Raw genomic sequence first — 16,197 nt, 5'->3', positions numbered from 1 at the left:
CATCAGGAGAACCCTCAAGAGTGAGGCATTTAACCAAGAGAGGAAGCAAAAGGTTGCAGCTCATCAGTGAGATACCATCTCCAAGCTTCCTCCACATAACTTTTGAGCCAGGACCCAAGGTTTTTCACCACCACCACCACCACCACTGTCTCTCTCCCCCTAAAATAGGAGATCAGAGGGTCTTTCTCTGAATAGATTCCTAGAGAAAAGGTCTGCTGATATTGAAAGAGAAAGAAAGAAAAGAGAGAAAAAGAGAAAGAAGGAAGAGTGGGAAGAAAAAGAGTCGGAGAGACAGAGGAAAGGAAGAAAAAAGTGGGAAGAGGGAGGATGAGACCTCTCTATGAGATCTCCTTTCAACAAAGTTCATTGTCCCTAAGAGACTTCTGGCAGGCTTTTTATGCTATACTGTGAAATATAAGCATGAGGCCAGGGATCACCAATATTTGAGAAGCGCTTCCAGAATGTAGGCTCAGGACCAGAAGTCTGACAAAAAGGATAACTTTGAGGAAGATAGCACAGAGATGAGACAGAGCTCATGTAATAAATACATTAAAAGATAAATTGCATCCAGGCTGGGGTTGTAGCTCAATGACAGAGTTCCTGCCTAATTATGCACCACAGGGTTGTGGGTTCAATCCCAGCAATGCCTCCCCAAATGATATTGCATCCACAAAACAAGATCAATACACTAAAATCAGTATCAGAGAATCAAAACGAACTTATAGACATTAAAAATATAAAAGCTGGGGCTGGGGATGTGGCTTAAGTGGTAGCACACTCGCCTGGCATGCGTGTGGCCTGGGTTCGATCCTCAGCACCACGTACAAACAAAGATGTTGTGTCCACTGATAATTAAAAAATAAATATTAAAATTCTCTCTCTCTCTCTTTAAAAAAAATAAATAAAAATATAAAAGCTAAAATAGAGCCTTTAATAGAATATATAAAGATAAAACCTAGGAACTGTCCCAGAAAATAGAAGAAAGACTGAAAAAATGGACAATAAGAACCATTTTTAAAATTATATGATCAATAGCAGGTATCTCAAAGAGGGTGGAGGAAACAATCGGGGGATTATCAGAAAAAAAGATAAAATACAATTTTTTAAATTTATTTTTTAATTTATTATTTTTAGAGATACATTACAGAAGGAAAATATGATTTTTAAGAACTAAATTATTATGACTTTTGATTGATAGAACCCACAGTGAATTCTGAAATACATAAATTGAGGTAATTATCATTACATTTCTAGACTTGCCTTTCCAAAGAGTAAAAATTAAAAAAAAAAAAAGCAAAGAAAAATAGCTCATACATGAAGGATAAAGAATCAGAATAAAGGCTGAGTGTACATTTCAGGGGGAGAGTGCTTGCCCAGCATGGGTTCAATCCCCAGCATTGAGGGGGGGAAACGTCACAACATATTAAAGTTTTCAATAACTTCCTGCTCGAAAATATTAGAAAAATGTCTCTAAATACAGAATTCTGTGGCCTAGGTAAGAAATTGATGAAGCATACAAGCAGAGTAAAATTTAATTTCAGAATGCTGAATCTCAAAATCTGTCTCTCCTGTACCCTTTCTCAGGTAGATGTTGGATGGCATGCTCCTTGAAGACACTGGGGAGTACCAGAAAAGGGATAGTCTTAGCAAAAGAGAAAATGTAAGGAAAGTTGGGTGTCAGAGGTTTTTTAGCAGTAGGGTAAATGCTTCTTCACTTTCAACTGAAGACTCTGGGAGGGGATGAAAGAGAGAATCTCACTGATAAATTTAACATATGGAAAATTATATTGAAAAATTCTTAAATAATAGATTCAGAGAAAACTAAGCAAATATGTAGCTCCAGGTAGGGGGGGGGAGTGGATTGTACAAGAATGGAAATGTCATCATATTACTTAGTACATAATAATATGCAGAGATCATAATGATGGAATTACACTAAAACTCAGTCGGGAAGGTAGAAGGAGGAAGCTACTGGTGATGTGTGGGTGGGAAGGAAGGGGAGGGTTGTGGAAGAAAGTTAAATCATCCTTAGAACAACAGGAAGTCACTTGTTGCCTAAAACTCATCAATTAAAAGCTAGCCATGCTGGGCCCCTACCAGCTGGCTGCTCTGAGCATCCTAACCGTTCTGCTTACCCATCTCAGAAGCTTGAATGAGGAAGCCAGTTCACCTGGAATACTGCAGATGTTCCATAAGTTCTTATAGCATTTATTTATTTGCTCAACATTGCAGATGAAGATCTAGAAAAATACATTCAGTTTTTCTCATTTAACAGTGAAGGTCTGAAAGTTAGCAGCACTAGCTTTGGTTCTGATGCTCAGTGATGTTGGCCTGGCACCTTGGAGATTGTGCTGGCCTTTTCTCATAGGCACAAGAAGGTGGCTTCAACTCTAGCCACTGTTTCCAGCAGCAGGGAAGAGGGAGGGGTGTCCTGGCCCCAACTATGCCATTCATCAGGACAGTGATGACAGCAGTGACATTAGAAGCCTCAACAGACTCTCATCTGATGTCTCATTGGCCAGAACCAGGGCACACAGTGACACCATGTGAAGCATGGCTGGCTTTCCCAAGCCCTGAGTTGGAGGCAGGCAAGAAAGGAAAAATTGGAAATACATTCTGGGTTAGCCCATCAGCTAATTATTTGGAAATATAGAAGTAAATGCTAGAATTTTTTAAAGAAAGCTAAAGTAATGAAAAAGGATTATCTCTTAGAACTAGAAAATGGGAAGGAACCAGGCATGGATTGTTGTATTTTGATAATATCAATGTTATTTTCACTAACATTACTCAATGTAAATTATTTGACTAAAACTAAATAGTTTTACCCACAAATATATTTTAGACTTGTGTATATATATGTATATACCTATATATGTATTTATATTCACTTTTAATCAAAATAAAATTAGTCTAAGATATTACAGAACAATTTACAAACATATCAGGTTCTCTCTTGCCTGGGGTCTTTGTATTGGCAGATAAATCTCAAAACTCTTGCTTCCTCCCTCATCTAAGTAACTCCCAGTTTTCCCATGGCTCAGTGCTCAATCGTCTCTCCCTCAGGGAGGGCTCTTCAGCTCTCCCATATTAAGGGAAGGTATACTGGGAAGACATATTTCTCCATTATTTATTCATGTAGCACAATGTTCCTCCTCTTAAAAGACTTGCCACACTTGTCATTGCACTGTTGATTAAAAATCAACAGTGATTTCACTTGTGTAGTGTTAGGTTTTTGACCATCACCCACTCTAGATTCTGAATCACAGACTCCCTTCCATATTCCATGGTTAGGGTACTGTTGAGAGAGACATCAAATTAAACAGCTTAGTCAACGATATTGAGCAAATAAATAAAGTGCTATAAGCACCTATGTACATCTGCTGAGTTCCAGTTGAACTGGCTTCCTCATTCAATCCTTCCATGGGATATCTGGGGACTGGTACAGAAGGACTGTATTCATGACATTAGATCAGTAGTAACCCCATAACTCAGAGATCTGAGTCAGAATATTCACTTGCTACCACACATGATAAAAAGTTTCATGTCATTCCATAGTCAAGTTGAAAGGCCTAAAGAAGGTAGACAGGGCATTTGCCCACTGCAGGGATGAAAATCTTTCCCAGAAGACCCATCAGACTTCCTCTTGTATTTCACTGGCCAGAGCTAGGTCATCTGGCCAGTGTAGATCAAGAGCTGGATCTGCCTTCCATGTGGTTAAGGAATATTCATTCAATATTTGGACAAAGTAGATTATCTTAAGCAAGTGAGAGACTGGAATTTGGTTTTAAAAATCAACAGTGATTTCACAGTATTAACAGCTTCATGGTACAGGTGATAAATTTGTCCTTCATGTTACATAACATAAGCAGTGGAGCCACAATTCAAACCTCTATCTGCCTTTTTTTCAAAACCTATCCTGCCTCAGCTGCCCAAGTTGCTGGAATTCCAGGCATGTGCTTCCACAAAGGAGGCTCATTTTCACTCTTGTCTGAAAATGTTTCTATGAATCCCATTGATCATCAGAGCCTCTCTCTGTTGGGGAAATTATTATTATTGCTTTGATGGCCTAAATGAACTATAAATAAACTGAGAAAAGATGACATTGACTTAAGAGAAAATACCAAAATGAGAACCCAAAGACCACAGCTGGGGCTTGTAGAATGGAACGTTCCCTCTGAGATTTTTAGTAAGGCATACTTATTGTTGCTGCCTCAACATCTTGAAAGAGTCTCAACCTGGAAAAATATTTTCAAATAGCCCAGAATTATGAGATAGCCCCTTTCCTATTTGAAAACCTCCAATAATTCTTCAGTACACGTAAAGCTACCTAATCTACCAATTAAGACCTTCTTCATTCAAATAACCTCCATTATCTGATTCCATTCCCAATACTGTTGGAAGTGGCCTGATATGGTCTGGTATGGAGTCTGAGGCTACACACCAAGACAGCTTTACTTGTTCAAGTCCTGGAGCCCCCAAACCCTATAGGAGCAGAGTCATAAATAATGAATGAAAATTGGGAGTTGAGTAAAAAACAAACAAACAAACAAACAAACAAAAAATGCCAGTAAGGTTATTTGGAGGGTCTTAAAATTAAATGGGTCAAAAAGAGATACTGAAACTGGACCATGGATGTAGAATATCAAGCCAAGCCATATGAATTAGTAAAACCCAATGGGAGCAGTGAGATTTAATAAAATCTAAGGCAATCATCTGTAGAATTCACTGATGAGGATGATTTGTTTCTACTGTCTTCCCTGGTCTTGGCACAGTCAGTCCCTCCCCTGCATGAAGTGGTGTTAATTCTTCCTAGGTGATCCTCGCACAAAGCTTTGACCCTTCTCAGGGTTCTGTGCTCAATGACTTTCTCAGACTGCTAGGGATTGGAACCTCTGTGGTATTGCCTAATTAAGAAGCAGAGCTCAGGGGCTGGGGTTGTGGCTCAGCCTAGCATGTGTGAGGCCCCGGGTTCGAACCTCAGCACCATATATAAATAAATAAAATAAAGGTATTGTGTCCAACTACAACTAAAAAATAATATTAAGAAAAAAGAAGAAGCAGAGCTCAGTACATTTTTCACTATGTTTTTAGCAGGAGATGAGTTAAATGTTCCAGCCCGGTAGATGGGGACTACCATGAGTTCAGGTATGGGGTAGAAAGCATGTGCAGGAGGGCTTCTGAAGGCATGGATGATCTCCTTGTTGAAGATTTCCAGGTTCTAAGCTGTTAATTTGCCAGGAAGAGAGCCCTATGATGTTGCTTAATGCAGGTGTCCTTCCTGGTTCTTGTGGTCAATTGCCATAAACCATCAGAGAGTATCTTAACAATCTCTGAGCCACTTATATATAGCTCCTTCTGGCTCCTATTGAGATGTTAGATATTAGAGATGCTCTCGGGTCTTACTCCTTAAGTCAGCTATTGGAAAAACCAATTGCAGATCAATATTTGTTCAAGTGACAGAGAATTACACCAGGAAGGCAGGATCAAGGGGAACTTTTGAAGGCTGCCTGCTGAATATATATAGTTTTCAAAGTTAAAGAGAAAACAGAAACAAACCTGTGTTGAATACAACTTATTAAAAGGATTTGTGAAAATAAAATATATAGAAGCCAAGAGAATGGGTAAATTAGAAGGTAAACAAAAGTGAAGGGAAAGAAAGGTCTTAGAGAGGAATTTGCAGGCTTGGAATCTGGGAGAAAGCACTGGTGAGTCACCAGCTATCTGGGTTGTCCCAGGCAAATGCAAAATGAGTCCTTAGCCAGGATCTATCTAGCCTCCCCACCCCTGCGCTCCCGCTGCAGGCAACTCAGTCCCTTGAAGGGAAGACTGCCTGTCCCCTAAGAGGGGCCTAGACCCTCCCTGACACAGATTTCATGATATAGGCAGCCACTTCCCCCAAACAACCTTAGAAACTCTTGGTTGTTTCTGATGATAGGCAAACTGGCAGCCCTTGGGGGATGGGGGATGGGAGGAATTCAGTCCAAGAATGTATTTTGTTGATATACTCAGTGATTAAAACAAAACAAAACAAAAAACTGAAGACAGTATTTTTAAAGTAAAATTTCCCATGAAAATTGATTTCATCTTCTTTAAAAAAAAAATTAAATGATCTGGCAACACAGGGCCCTAATGGCAAAAATGGCCATAAGCAAAGGTGTCTCTTATTTGTTCAGTTTCTGCCAAACTTTGCATCTCTACCATCCTCAGGCTGGGTGGCAGTTATCATTAATCATCAATCTTCTACTGTTTTTCTAACATTTTTTCCCACACCACGTCTTTATCATTAATGTAGAAAAAAGTCTAGATACAAAATTTAAAGAAATCCTATTTCTCTATAGAAATTAAGAATATTGTTCTGTGTTTGTTATGTAAAGAATGACTGACTTTAAAGGCCACATATTCTCTTCGAAAATCAAATGAAGAACTAGGATAAATGAAACAATACAGGATGAAAACATTACCAAACTGAAAATGAGAATAGAGTTTGTTTTTGTACCTGAATAAAATGAAGTTGTTGCAATAATGTAGTTAGGAATTTGATGCCAGGGCATTTAAACCTGTTACAGATGGAGGGCTTATAACAGCATCTATTGAATGTAGCAAAGGAGATTTTCCCTGATCAGCACAGGGAACCAACTAAATGTGCTGAACACAGGGCAGCAAAAAGGGAGGAGCAGTTGTTGAGGTCTCCAAGGAGGACATCAATAAACTGCATCTGTTTTTCCAACCTAAGTTCTCAACAGGGTGAGAAACAGAGGTTGAAGATGGAGGCCAAAATGTCACCTTTTCCATTGAGAGAGGCACCACTGAGAATGCAATTTGATGAAAGAGCCACTTGGAGCCTGCAGACTGAATTCCGGGTTCCAGCCCTACCCACCCTCAGGCCTACAGACTAAACCCTCCAGCAGATTTTGTTCAAGAGAATGAAGCTGGAAGCAAGAAGCCAAACAAACATACCCAGTTTATCTTTCCAAATTTTCAAATCAGGTAAGCCACTGGCAAACCACCAACGATGGTATTCTCTTGAGGAAAAGGCAGGTAGAAACACCACCCTCCAGTTAGCTCTTATTGAATGGCATTAACGAGGATTTAGATGGGATCAAAGAATTCTTAGATGTGCCGACCATGACAGGAAAAGGTTGGGTAAAACTCATGAAATGTGGCCATTGCTGGTGTTCCCGTGGAGGACAGCATCAATGTCTGATTGCTTGCAATCCTAATCTATGGTGGAAATCTGCTCTGTATTCATGGAACATACAAATGGAAGTGATTATATGCAATACAATGTGGAATCCCAAGGGAAATATGCCAACATTGGAATCCTAATTCTGTAAGGATCTTGGGAATAGTTACCCTAAATATAAAAACAGGTACCTACATTCACATAGCTGCTTTCCATTATAAATAGAATTAAACTAATCTCACAGGTTTCAATGCTAAGTTTGGAGCAGTACAGCATAATATGCAAGACCCCAGATACGGCGCTATAGTGTGTAAGGAAAGGAGGGCAGACGTCCTGAACAAAAGAGGAATGAAACACCACCTCATCTGGGCATCCTTAAAAGACCCCTTCTCACAACTAGAGAGTTGGTCATTCTCTGGGCTGGGTTCCCACAGCACTTGGAACTTTTGTTTGATCCAGTTAGCATTCTGCATTGCAAATACAGAAACCCACTTGAGCTGGTTACAAGTGGAATCACATTATAAGGATCCAGGGTGTCCCACAGAATCCAGACACACTTGCAGCCAGGCTTCAAAGAGGGCTGCTGCCAGGGTCTGTCACAGGGCCCAGAGCACCCTCCTGCTGCCTCTTCCTGGGCTTCTCTCTGACCAGGCCCTTCCTTCTTTCTTGGCAATCTGCTTTGCTCTGCTTTTGAGTCCACTGTGTAAGCCACGTGGAGAAAACTGACTCCCTCTTCCTTTTTCTCAGCCATTTTCCCTCCTCCTGTCTTCCTCTACCACTCCTCTTGCCCTACTCCCCTTCCAAAAGCCTAGAAGAAAAAATTCAGATTGGCCTGGGTTAGATCAGCCTCCAGGCAGGCAGATAGGCTCAAGTAGAAACAGCTATCCCTTCCTGCCTCTCCTCCAGCACCCACCATCAATTTAGAAGGATCAGACTGACAATCCAATAGGTGTCCACTAAAACATGGTGTACAAGTGTACTGATAATTCTCCAGGCTGAAAACACACAAGCACACACACTGCTATGGAGCTGTGTCCCTCAGGATTTTTTCAGTTACAATTAGAAGAAATTAATTCTGACAACCTACACCAGGACCAGATTTCAATGGAAAGATTTGGGCAGCTGACAGACTCAAAGGGAAATCTGAACATCTGGGTTCAGGAAGGGCAGAAGCTGGTCTGCTCCTGACTGTTAGGTAGTCAGCATTAGTTGAGGTCAACTCAGGGCACTGTCATGCCTTGTGTTGCCCCTTAGCTCAAGACTTAGGCCATATCCCAGGGAGAAGCCATCAGAGTGTGTTAGCTCTGGGTCAAATGGTCCATGCCATCCCATTGGTGGGTCCATCAGTGCTGATCCACTATGCCATGTACTGTTTCTAGAGATGAGCTGGCTATGTCCAGTGAGACACCTGTACCCTGAGGAGCTATTAGTACATTCTCTGGAGGTAAGTAAATTCTCACTAATTAGTCTATTCTGCAAGCAAGGATCATTCAGGACCACAAAGAAATACTAAGGTCACTTAGGTAGATGATTTATTTAATTCATTCATTCATTCATTCATTCATTCAGTGGTACCAGGGATCAAACCTAGTACATGCTAGGCAAACTCTCTACCATTGAACTACATCCCCAGCACTTTTTATTTTATTTTCAGGCAGGATCTCTCTAAGTTGCCCAGGCTGGCCTTGAATTTTTGATCCTGCTGCGTCAAACTCTCAAGTCGCTGAGATTTCAGGTGTGTGTCACTGTGCCTGGAGATTTTTTTAAATGTGTATTTTTATACTTCTCATAATTGTTTCATTAAGTTCTTGTATCAGAATTTGATGTAGCCATGTGAGATATTGACTGCCACCTGAGACCTTGTTTTTAATGGCATGAATACCTGCTTAGGTAAAATTTAACAAATTTTAAAATTGCTTACCTTTCTGTGGAAATGCAAAGCACATGAAAATAGGTCAAGTGTTTCCTTTGTAATCTCTTTAATTATACAATCTCTAGGGTTTTGTTGTTGTTGTTGTTGCTTTTGCATTTCATTACCATTAACATTCTCATGCCATTCATTATTTTCATGCCCCCAAACAATTATTTTCTTTGGGGTCACTTTCTGGCATTTTGCTGTGTCTTAGTCTGGAGAAACTGAAGGGTGGAATCCAAACAAACTGTGTTTACTTTTTCCACACTTCAGGAACCGGAGTAAATTCAGTCCCCAGAACCCTGGGGGGGGGAGGGGGAAGAAAAAAAGACTTTTCTTTGTAGGCAACTGAAATTAGCAAAGAAGGCTTTATTTACACTGCACATTAGCATCCTAATTAAAAGGGTAAGGCAATACATAGATAATGATAGATAATTGCCCTTGACAGCAGTTATTGATGAGATATGGTAATCACATGGCCAAAGGCATTTTCATGCTAATAGAGTGGAATTCTATGAGCTGCCCCAATTTTTATAGAAGGACCATTACATCTGGGCAGAAGATTTTCCAGAAGTCTCCTTTTCCAGTGCTTCACCTGGGTTCCAAGGAGTACAGTCATCCTTCTTTATCCACAAGGGAATTGTTCCAGGACACCCTCCCCCCACCCCATGCCCTCCACAGATACTAAAATCAAAGGATGCTTCAGTCCTTTATGTAAAATGGCTTAATATTTGCTTACAACCTACACACATCCTCCTGTATGTTTTAAGTCATCTCTAGATGGTTTGTAATGATCAGTACAATGTCAATACTGTAAATAGCCATACTGTGTTGTTCAGGAATAACAAGGGGAAAAAGTCTGCACATGTTCAGCATGGACAATTTTTTTTCCCAAAAACATTTTTGATCCACAGCTGGTTGAATAGATAGGTGCAGAACCTATGGACACAAGGAGTGACTCTACCATTTTCTCTCAGGTACCTCTTGCTTAATTGGATTGGCTTCAGGAAAGGGAGACAGCCCAAGCAGCCTTGGCATGTCCCAGGCTGAGGCTGGAGGCTGTGGTCAGTCTGTCTAGCCTGCCCGCCTCTGTTGTCTCACCTTTGTATCCTTTCCACGTGTCAGCTCCTAATGTGGGACACTGTTGTTGAGCTCTGGTTTTATGCCTAGGTGAGTGTTCAACAGTTTATTTTGATGATTTGCTTTTGGATTCAGATTTAATAAATCCAGAGATGGTGGGCTGAGGTTGTGGCTCAGAGCGCTTGCCTAGCACGTGTGAAGTGCTGGGTTAGATCCTCAGCACCACCTAAAAGTAAAGAAGTAAAATAAAGGTGTTGTGTCCAACTACAACTAAGATATATATATCTTAGTTGTAGTTGGACAAGGGAGGAATTGCCTTCTTAGAAGTCAAGAAAAAATGAATCCAATCAAGTTTCTACTGGCAGATGGATACTGCTATAAATCAAGCAGGACTTCTCCCTTCCATATTATGTTGGAGCATATGCAATTGCTATTTAACCACTTTAAACATTACTGTTTTTTTTAATTGTGGTACAATTTTCAGTTGTACAGGTTAGTGGTATTAAACACATTCATAATGTGTGATTATCTCTACCATTCATGTCCATACCTCTTTTTAATTTTCCCAAATGGAAATTCTGTACCCATTAGATATTGACTCACATTTCTCCCTTACCAACCCCCCACCCAGCAACTCCCATTTTATGTATTTTTGATTTTTGATTTTTTGTGTGTGGTTTTAACTACTCTATCTACTGTAAGAGGAATGATATATTTAGTTTTTTGGGGGGGTGTGCACGTGTGTGTGTGTGTGTGTGTGTGTGTGTTCGTGTGTGTGTGTGTACGTAGCTTATTTCACTCAGCATAATGTCCTCAAGGTTGATCCAGGTAGCACATGTCATAACTTCCTTTATAAAGCTGAATAGTTTTCCATCATATGTATACACCGCATTTAGCTATTTCATTCCTTTGTTGATATACACACAGGTTGCTCCTATGTTTTAGCTATTAGGAATAATGCTACTGAACATGAGTGTACAAATGTCTCTTTGAGACTTTCCTTTCAGTTTTTTTTTTCATATACACTCAGAAGTGGAATTGCTGCATCAAATGGTAATTCCATTTTTAATTTTTTGAGGAGCCCCGTACTGTTTCCCAGCAGCTATACTATTTTACATTCCCACCAATGGTGCCCAGGGTTCCAATTTCTCCATATCCTCACCAACATCTGATTTTTGTTTTTTCAGTAGTGACCACCCCTGGATATTAAGTTGTATCTCATTGCTTTGATTTGCATCTCTTTAATGATTATTGGTGGTAAACATCTTTACATGTGCTTATTGACCATTTGTAGATCTTCTTTGTAGAAATGTCTATTCAAGTCCCCTGCCTGTAGATTGCATTATCTGTTTTTTTGTTGTTGTTGTTGTTGCTGAGTTTTAAGATTTCTCTATATATTCTGGTTATTGATACCTTATCAGATGTATGATTCGCAAGTAGTTCTCCCTCCTGTGGATTGCCTTTTAACTCTGTTGAAAGCGTCTTCTGATGAATAAAATTTAAAATTTCTCAGAAAGTCCAATTTGTCTGTTTTTTTTCTCTTGTTGCTTGTGTCATTGATTTCCATACCCCCCCCAAAAAAAAAATCACTACTGAAACCAATTTCTGTGAAGTTTTTGCCCTGTGTTTTCTTCTAAAAGTTTTATGGCTTAAATCTTACATTTGGGTGTTTGGCGCATTTTGGGTTCATTTTCTGTATAGTATTGGGCTAGGGTCCAACTTCAGTCTTTTGCATGAGGATATTCACTTTTCCTGGCACCATCTGCTAAAAAGACTGTCCTTTCCTATTGGATGATCTCAGCCCCCTTGCCAATTATCTCCTCATCATGTGTCTGGACTGTTTATTCTGTCCCATTGGTTTATGGGTCTATCTTTATGTTAATACCCCTCTGTTTTGATTACTGTAACTTGGTGGTAAGTTTTGAAGCCAGAAAGTGTGAGTCTTCTAACCTGTTTTTCTTTTTCAAAAATGTTTTGGCAAATTGGGGCTGCTTGAGATTCCAAATGAATTTCAGCAACGTTGTTTCTATTTCTGCATGTGTTTAACCATTTTTTTATTTTTGAAATCTGAAATTTTATGTGATTCAATGTAATAGTTGAACTCTGTGGTGACAGTGGGGTGAGATAAGCAGAAGGAGGAGGGAACTGATTTGTTTTTTGAACACAAACATATGAAGTCATTGAGCACATGGCTCAGAAGATATTTGTTCATCCTAATTAGAATAAGGTAGACTCCATGTATGTATGTCAAAATACATTCTATTGGTGGGTATAACTAAAAAAAATTATTTTAAAAAATAAAAGAAGGTATTCATTAACCAAATAAATAAGCAGTGGCATAAAATATAAGTAGGATGTAGTAACATCTTGCAGAGTGCTTATGTATGTAAGCCCTTTTATGTAAGAAATATATATGATAAGTGAGCATAAAATGTCTGCTATGTGGTAGCAACTCCATAGATGTCAGAAAACATTTGAGCCTGAGGCTCAGAGAGGTGAAATAACATACCCAATAATAAATAGCTAATAAGCAGTGGAGACAAACTTGAGTGTATTTGGTTGAATTCAAAACTAAGCAGGGTGTGGCGGTGCACCATGATGCCAGCCACTCAGAGGCTGAGGCAGGAGGCTCACATATCCCATACCAGCCTCAGCAAGCACATTCTAAGCAAGGGTTCTTCCACTGAGTTACCTCCCCAGCCCTCTGTTCCCCACCATTCACCTCCAATTTTTAATCACATTTACCAGTGAAGTCTCTGAGGTGATCATCTGGATCTGGGCCTCTGCAACCAGAAATAAGGGCAAAGAACTTGCCTCAGCTAGAGGGCCACTGGCATCTGCTCAGCACCCTCACCAGCCCCACAAAATGTGCCATGTGACTGCTGTGAGGTGACAGGCACACAATTCTGCACTTGTGCTCTGCTTCCCACTCCAGGGAGGAGGAAAGAAGAGTAGCATTTGCTGAGGTGCCTTTTGTGAGCCAGCCACCACACTAAGACCCTCGCTTATATTCTTTCTTGTGCTGTTCATCAGAGTCCGTGGTTATCCTTATTCAAATGTGAAAACAGAACTCACCAACACAAGGACCACAATGCATTTCAAACCTGCCCTCTCTTGTTCCAGAGCCCTGGAGATCTAAGATGGACTGGAATCATATCATCATAAGAACATAAGACAGCCAGAGGAGAGATGCAAGACTGAAATATCAGAAGATAGGCCCGGCTTACTCTTCCTTCTGGTTATAAAATGTCATCAGGTTGAAATTGTTTAGAGATTCCCAAGTGCTTACTGAGGCCCCACGGTGGGGTGTGGGGCTCTGTCTGCCACAACTGCCCTGTCACTGGGAATTAGGAGAGAGGGACAGGAAGATGCAGTGCCTGGTAAGACCTCTCTTCAGGAAAGAAGGGAATAAGAAAATGATGGGCCAAAAGAAGAGTAGAGAAGGAGGTTGTGTGGCACAGAGACCAACAGCAAGGATTCTAGAGCCAGGTTTGAAATTTGCCTCCACCGCTGGGTGCTGTGTGATCTCGGAAAAATTATGTCCCCTCTTTGTGGCTTCATTTCCCCCATCTATGTAAATCAAAATTAATAAAGTTGACCTCACTGGATCCAAAATAACAGGGATTTAAATGGCTGTTTTTGTAAGGGGCCTAGCACGTATTAAGACTTTACTAACCCTTTGGTTCTCTATCTTCCTCCTAGGGATTAGAGAAAGCAACAAGCGCTTTGTTTAAATGCATATAAAAAGGTTTCAGGCAGCTTCTTAACAATGAGGATCTTTGTTGGTGAATATGCAAATGAAAAATAAAGAGAGGTTAAGAAACCTTGGCCAGAGGATCCCTATCTCTGCTTACAATCTGGTTAATCACCAGAGTTTTCCACCTGGGAAAATGGCTGAGGCTCCTGATTAGGCCACTCTGTCTCTGATGGGGGTGAGCCTGCCCCCTCCCTGACTCCAGCCCACGCTGGGCTCAAAAGGGTCATGGGGTGGGGAGCTCTCACCTCTCAGAACTCTCTTTGTCATTCGAAGAAGATGGGCCAAACCTTAGATGGAAGAGGAGGAAGGGAAGTATGGGGGTGTTACAGTTGAATCTTCTGTATGCTGTGAAATGTGCAGAAACAAGAGGTCTATAGGAATAAAAATCACAGATGTCAGAATCTAAGGCCATCATTTGACACACATCCTTTCATCAGTATCAAGATGATCCCAGCTATGACTCACAGAGAAATTCAATGTTCCTAGCACACGCTTTGTTTTTTATTTCAAAGTATAAGAATTATTTTAATTATTTTTTCCATTTGTAATTGCTTTTTTTTTTTTTTTTTTTTGGATCCTGATGCCTTAGTCTCTGTTCATTGCTGCTTCTCAGAGAGCTTACATTAATGCACTGGCACATTGGATCTAACCTGTGTCCCTGCCTTCTTCAGCTTAGTGTTAATCCTGTACCTTGATTGCCTGCATCACCCAGCCCTGGGTGTTCTGCTTTCCCTCTCCTGTTCCTGAAGGCAAACATCACAAATGAGCCCTTTAACCCCCGCCCCCTGCTTTCTTCAGCTCTACTTGATACCTAGGTTTTTAAAAAAAAAAAAAAAAAAAAAAAAAAAAAAAAAAAAAACACTCATTGAAGATGACTTATTTAAACTGACAAAATGCAGTTTTATGCAACCCCAGCCCTAAAAACAGTACAGAGCTGATCTTTACCATTCTGTAGAATAAAAAAGAACCAACGTGATTCAAATGACTGTTTATTTAGTGCAGAAGGCACAGGGACCAAGCTGGGCAGATGACATTTTATTTCCTCTCCTTTCATTCCTTTCTCCTGATACATGAACACTTGCCCTCTGGGCAAGCAGACTGGTTGTTTCTGTTGGGAGGATGCATATATTTACTGTTTTATCACTATTTTAACTTGGTTTTAGTTTGGGGATCACATGGTGGAACTGGGAGCCCCAGAAAGACCTTTGCATGCTATTAGAGGGGAGATTAAGGCAGAAGGATATCAGATAGGTCTGCAACACATGTTTGTATTAGACAAACATAAGCCAGTTTACTTCCAGAAGCTTCTACACTCACTTGCTTAAACTTAATGGCATGCTTTTTAAATACTAGGAAATGATTGCATGCTATGAAGGTAGGTTTTTGTTTTTGTTTTTTTCCCCCAAAACAGGTTAAGACACTAGTAACCATGCTAACTTTGCTTTTCTAAGATGATGTCCAAACTCTGGGAAGTGCAGCTTGGTGGAATAAAAAACTATTTCACCATCCCCAATCGAGTCCTTGAGGAAATGAAGAATCAGTTTGGCCATGCAATAGGGTATAAAAGTATTGAGTAAGCTAACGATTTTCAAACTTCACTATGTTTGGGATTAATCAGGAGATGATTTTTAAAAAATCTATGCAGTTGCTCGAGCTCTACTCCAGAGATTCTTTAATGGGTCTAGACATAAGTGTTCTTTACAAGCTCTTCAGGTGATTCTAAAGGCACCCTGTGTTCAGAATATTTGTGTTAAGCTCTCATTTACAGAAAGATCCAGAATTTATTTTAGAAGGATCTATGAGAAAAAATTATTGTTTGATAGTTCTTGGTCAGCTTTTTGCAAATGAACACTGTGAAATAAATCCAGTAGAAATGACTTTTTAGGGCCTCCTGTGCAAGCAGGGTGCCCCCCATAGTTTCTCTCCCACCCTGCCAGGGATTAAATCCAGGAACACTTTACCACTGAGCCATATCCTCAGCCCTTTTTTGTATTTTATTTAGAGACAGGGTTTCACTAAGTTGCTTAGGGCCTCACTAAGTTGCTGAGGCTGGCTTTGAATTTGTCATCCTCCTGCCATCCATCCTGAGCTGCTGGGATTACAGGCATGTGCCCCCCCCCCATACCCTATAGTTTCTTAAATTATTTTTTTACTTTTGCACCCTTGAGTCTGCCATGGGTGTAGGCTTGCTGACTCCTGAGATGCTCTCAAGCCATCTTTCCTATTGTCTCTCAGTACTTAGCTTCTTTTTAATGACCATAATCT

The sequence above is a fragment of the Spermophilus citellus genome, assembly GCF_964194105.1.
Source record: "Spermophilus citellus genome assembly, chromosome: 14".
In the NCBI taxonomy this organism is placed as follows: Eukaryota; Metazoa; Chordata; class Mammalia; order Rodentia; family Sciuridae; genus Spermophilus; species Spermophilus citellus.
This window is presented reverse-complemented; position numbering follows the sequence as displayed.